The following is a 6,110-nucleotide window of genomic DNA, read 5'->3' as shown; positions in this document are numbered from 1 at the left end:
TTGCAATTTTTGGTACTGTTTTTGCTCTAGTTTTTGAACCGTTTGTCGAAACAAGGCATGTAATACGTCGTTGGAAAGCTACGGACTGGGCGCAACTTTCATATGTAGAAATGGGTTTGAGATTCCTTACAGTTTTAAGTTAATTTTGAAAATCGTGCGGCGGACGACGAGTGGCAGCGGCCGTTTTTTGTGAAATTTTTACAAAGCAGTTATCGAAATGATTCGAATGATATGCCGTTGGAAAGATATTGACAAGATGCAACTTTTTCATGTAGAACACTCTCTCTAATTCCTTACAGTTTAAGAGCAGTTTTAAATTTACCGAAATGCGGACACTCTGTTTTTCGCGACACCCAAATCGACGTGGGTACTTCATCCGACTGAAAACCGCACTGCATCGGATGAACAACCGCACTTCATTGGACAAACAAGTGCACTGCATGATTTCTTTTTTGTGTGACGTAATTTTTTCCAAACGAGGTGGAGTGCACATCATGTCGACCGTTGGTGAACCGCAATAGTATGAAAAGGGAACCTCGAGACTACCGTAAACGGGCCACGACACCGCACTTCATCAGACCGACAAGTGCACTGCATGATTTTTTTTGTGGGACATAAATTTTCCCAAACAAGGTGGAGTGCACTTCATGTCGAGGGTTGGTGAACCGCAACCTCGAGACTACCGTAAACGGGCTGCAACACAACTGAAAGTGACCCGCGTGAGTTTTTTTTCCAAACTCACTATTTTTTACGTGCGTAGACCGGGCAAGTGGGCCGCATGGACTAAGCAAGTGAACCACATGTAATGAGAAGTGAGCTGCTTTTTGAGGTGTTTTTGTTTCAGATCACCAAGTGAACCCAAAGGAGTTTTATGGCAAACTTCGTGAGAGAACAAAGTGAGCTTCAAAACATACATATCCATTCATTATTTTTACATAGCTACACATCCATCCAGTACATAGCAGAATCAACGACGGAGTACCCAACTGAATTGCACTAGGCAAAGACTTGCTTGTGCAAAATTACCATCCATTTTCTTACTACAAAATGAACTTCAAATGCACTAGGCAATACCCTTTTTCTCTCCGCGTTTCTCCTAAACAACAAAATGGAACTTCAAATAAACAGTGGAGCAACAAACTTGGGTACTATACAGAGCAACAAATGTTGTTAGAAATCTATAGAAAAAAGAGCAAAAGAAGCTCTTCTGAACTACACATGGGTACTGTTCTAGGGCGTCGTCGCCGGCGAACTGCATGTCTGCACCGCATGAAACGCTCGCATCGTGCACATGGCTGATTCCACCCACACATTGGACTGCACGGTGCTGATGGTTGTGCTGCTTACACTCATGAAGTGGGATGCATGACCAAAATCAACAGCAAAAAAACTAAAAAAAATACACAAAGAAAATTGTGAGCTCCAAGCCCAGGGACTACACGGTGACGACGGGTGTGCTGCTTACACTCATGCGGTGGACTGCATGACCAAAATCAACAACAAAAATACAGAAAAATACACACAAAAATTGTGAGCTCAGGCAGCAATCTAAAAAAATCGATGCAATGCCTCTTCACAGACCGAACTCCACGCTGATGTTTTTGCTTGCCACACGCCTGCCCAAAACCGAACCGCAGCTGATGAGAGGCCACCTGAATCAGCAAAGAGGAATCTTGGGTCGGGAAGGGAAGTCAGACTCTACCTCTGTTCGTCGCGGAAGTTGGTGCTTTCTGTTGGAGGCTAATTCCCAGAGAACACCATCAGTATCGGATCCAAGGCCGAGGTACAGAATGCGGCGGCGCTGACGAGGAAGACGACCGCCGAGGGGAGCAAGCAAGATCAGGGGCAGAGTGGTCGAGGCAGTTGCCGGGACGGTGCTGTGGACCAGCGGCGGCTGGATCCGTCGGCTAGGCGGCGCGGTGGGGCTGGATCCGTTGTCTGGGTGGCGCGGAGGCGTGTGGGGTCGTGTTGCGGCTGGGAGGAGCTCCGGCGCTGGGAGGAAGTGCGGCGCGGGGAAGAAAGGAGCTAGCGGCCCTACGGCGGTGAGAGGAAGGAGCCCCAGGGGCACTCTGGCGCGGAGAAGGAAGCTAGGCGGCGGTGCAGCACGGCGGCGGGAGGCCGGGGCAGGCGCGGGAGGAGGGAGGTGGATAAGGATTCCGCCGGATCCGGTTGGGGAAATCGGTTGTGCTCGACCGGCCGGGGAGGAAAGGAGCCAGGGGAGTTCACAAGGCTGGCGCAGCGGTGTGGGTGGTTGACGGTGCCAGGAGGCCCGCGGATCTCGGAGTGTGGGTGGATCCAGGGCGCCAAGGGGAATGGGCGCACGTCATGGGTGGTGGGGCGGGGGGGCGAAGCGGGGCTGGGAGGTGGTTCGCGTGCGGGGAAGAAGGTGGGAGGAGGGAGGTCGTGCCGTGGGATGCGCCGACGAGTAGGGGTGTGTAACACCCTCGATGTGGCTATATCTCACACGTGTCGAAGCACGACTTAGAGGCATAACTGCATTAAAAGCAATGTCGCAAATGAGGTAATCTTCACACAACCCATTTAATACATAAGGGAAAAGATACATAGTTGGCTTACAATCGCCACTTCACACAATACATGAATAAAGCATTACATCACACAAATACAATAAAGGTCCGACTACGGAACCAAAATAAAAGAAGAACCCCAAATGCGACAAGGTCCCCGATCGACCCCAACTGGGCTCCACTACTGATCAACTAGAATGAAACAACACAAAGGACAAGATCTTCATCGAGCTCCTCCTTGAGCTTGGTTGCGTCATCTGCACGGACTCATCGGCACCTGCAAGCTGGTTTTGGAAGTATCTGTGAGTCATGGGGACTCAGCAATCTCACACCCTCGCGATCAAGACTATTTAATCTTATAGGTAGGGTAAAAAATATGAGGTGGAGCTGCAGCAAGCGACTAGCATATATGGTGGCTAACATACGCAAATGAGAGCGAGAAGAGAAGGCAAAGCACGATCGAGAAACTATGATCAAGAAGTGATCCTAGAACAACCTACGTCAAGCATAACTCCAACACCGTGTTCACTTCCCGGACTCCCCCGGAAAGAGACCATCACGGTAACACACGCGGTTGATGTAATTTAATTAAGGTCAACTTCATGTTTTCTACAACCGGACATTAACAAATTCCCATCTGCCCATAACCGCGGGCACGGCTTTCGAAAGTTCATAACCCTGCAGGGGTGTCCCAACTTAGCCCATCACAAGCTCTCACGGTCAACGAAGGATATTCCTTCTAGCGGGAAGACCAGATCAGACTCGGAATCCCGGTTAGAAGACATTTCGACAATGGTCAAACAAGACCAGCAAAGCCACCTAGATGTGCCGACAAATCCCATTAGGAGCTGCACATATCTCATTCTCGGGGCACACCAGATGAGCCAGACGTCGGGTAAGCCAGCCCAGAGTTGCCCCTAGTAGCCTCGGACATCGCTCAGTTGGACCAACACTTAGAGAAGCACTGGCCCGGGGGGTTAAAATAAAGATGACCCTTGAGCCGGCCGACTCAAGGGAAAGAAAAGGCTAGGTGGCAAATGGTAAAACCAATGTTGGGCCTTGCTGGAGGAGTTTTATTCAAGGAGAACTGTCAAGGGGTTCCCATTATAACCCAACCGCATAAGGAATGCAAAATCCGGGAACATAACACCGATATGACAGAAACTAGGGCGGCAAGAGTGGAACAAAACACCAGGCATAAGGCCGAGCCTTCCACCCTTTACCAAGTATATAGATGCATTAATTAAATAAGAGATATTGTGATATCTCAACAAAAATATCCATGTTCCAAACATGGAACAAGCTCCAATCTTCACCTGCATCTAACAACGCTATAAGAGGGGCTGAGCAAAGCGGTAACATAGCCAAACAACGGTTTGCTAGGACAATGTGGGTTAGAGGCTTGGTTTAACAATATGGGAGGCATGATAAGCAAGTGGTAGGTATCGCAGCATAGGCATAGCAAAAGAGCGAGCAACTAGCAAGCAAAGATAGAAGTGATTTCGAGGGTATGGTCATCTTGCCTGAAATCCCGCAAGGAAGAAGAACGAGTCCATGAAGAAGATAAACGGACGTAGCCAATGGATCCTCACAAACGCAACGTTACCCGGAATACCGAGAAGAAGTACACCGGAAAGAAAGCAAACAACATAGTAAACAATCATCACATAAGCATGGCACGATGCGCAAACAAGTATGATGCATGTCCGGTTTAAAAGAGGCATGGCATGGCAAAATGCACAAACAACACTACAAGTTAAATGGAGCTCAATATGCAAATCCGTTGCATATTGACGAAACACCACGTGACTTATTTAGTTCGATCTTGTTTATGTACCCAACAATATTAAATGTTGTTAAACATGGCAAGAGGGTGAAGCAAAGTAAAACTACCTATCTAGTCAAGTTTAAATGAGCCCGGAAGCAACGAACGACAATTCCGGTAAATCCCCATATGCATATATTAGGTTTGGTACTGTTCTGCCCTAAACACAATTTTAGAGTTGTTAAACATGCAAAGTGAATCCACCATGTTAAACTAGGCATTTTTCCACCCCATTTACATATAAAGTTTATTAAAATCTGAGTTACTGTTATTTAGTTATGAATTAAAGCATTTTAACATGGCATAGGAGCAAATTTAATCAAACAACATTTTAAACATTTTAAACATGGATGAAAATGACATATTATGAAACTAGATGAAAAACTACGCATTTCACATATAAAGTTTGTTATAATCCGATGCACCGTTTGTGAGATATTAAATGCATGATGATGAAGGACTTTTTTGTAAAACTGGCCCTCTCTGGGAAAAAGCTAAAATCGTAGAACCTAAAAAAACCCTATACATGCCGAAACTGAATAGTGCACTGGGCGGCTGGGCTGCTCACCTAGCTGGGCTTAGCCCAGATCGGTGGAGGTGGGAGCTGGGCCGCAGACAACGGCGAAGGGGAGGTGGCCCAGGTGCGTGTGGTCGATCTGGAGTTGGTCAACGCGAGCGGCCGAGGCGCGCTCGTCCTTGACTGAAACAAAGCAGAGGCGAGGCATCGATGGATTTGGGCGGTGAAGGCTGCTCCCGCCGACGGACTTGACGGGTCGAGGTCGGGGAAGGCCCTGGCGACCACGACGGGACTTGGCGGCCTCTTGTGACTCCGGCAACTCCAGGTGAAGGCGACGAGGAGGAGGAAGGGGTGCGCTGGTTGCTGCTGCTCCTGGCCGGCGAAGGCGAGCTCCGGCGGACGAGGCCGCCGGCCGACAGCAGGGTCGACGGAGACGTCTGGGTACGAGGGCTCCGGTCTCATGGAAAAGGCACACTGGCACGAGGGGAAGGCAGCGGCGACGAGAGGCCGGCGGCGGCGCTCCTGTTCTCATCGGGGCGAGCGAGGAAAACAACACGGTGATGTAGATCGGGCGGAGTGGCGCTCGGGCCCTGGATGGGCTCGGGCGGGCCTTGCGCGAGCCTGAGCGGGCCATGGCGGCGCGGGGAGACAGGGGAAAAGCAAGGAGAGGCCACGTGGCCGCCTGCGAGTGGCCACGGGCGGCTGCGGGCGGTGGCTGAGCCAATCTGGGCGCGCCAAGTGGCGGGTGTGAGGTGGAGGGCGCCGGAAAATGAGGAGGAGGATGGATCTGGTTAGCGGCGTGGGCTTCGAGGTTGATGCGGCGGCTGGAGGTTTGGGGAGGGGCTAGGCTAGGTTTAGACCCGATTTGGAAGGGGAAAGGGTCTATTTATAGTAGGTGGGCTAGGATTAGGGTTTGGGAAGGGGCTTGCTCCGTTTTGGACCCTCGAATCGCGATCGTGCGGTCCGAAGTGGAGGGGGAACTAGGTGGTCTGAGAGCAGAGAAGAGAAGAAGAGGCCTGGCGGTAGTCCCGGATATCGAAAACGTCCGACGATTTGACCAACTATATTGTCGCTATAGTTTAACGGTTGGGCTATCAAACGAACCCCGAATGCGGTGAAACTTGACAAGCGGTCTATCTACACTATAATAAGACTGCACGCCAACTTTCAACCCAATCCGAGAACATTTTCCGGCCACTTATAAAATACTATTTCAGACATGCCGCGGGCGCGTGCAAGT

This window comes from Triticum urartu, chromosome 4A (genome assembly GCF_056163025.1).
Source record: "Triticum urartu cultivar PI428250 chromosome 4A, HENAU_Tu73, whole genome shotgun sequence".
Lineage (NCBI taxonomy): Eukaryota > Viridiplantae > Streptophyta > Magnoliopsida > Poales > Poaceae > Triticum > Triticum urartu.
Note: the sequence above shows the minus strand (reverse complement) of the source record.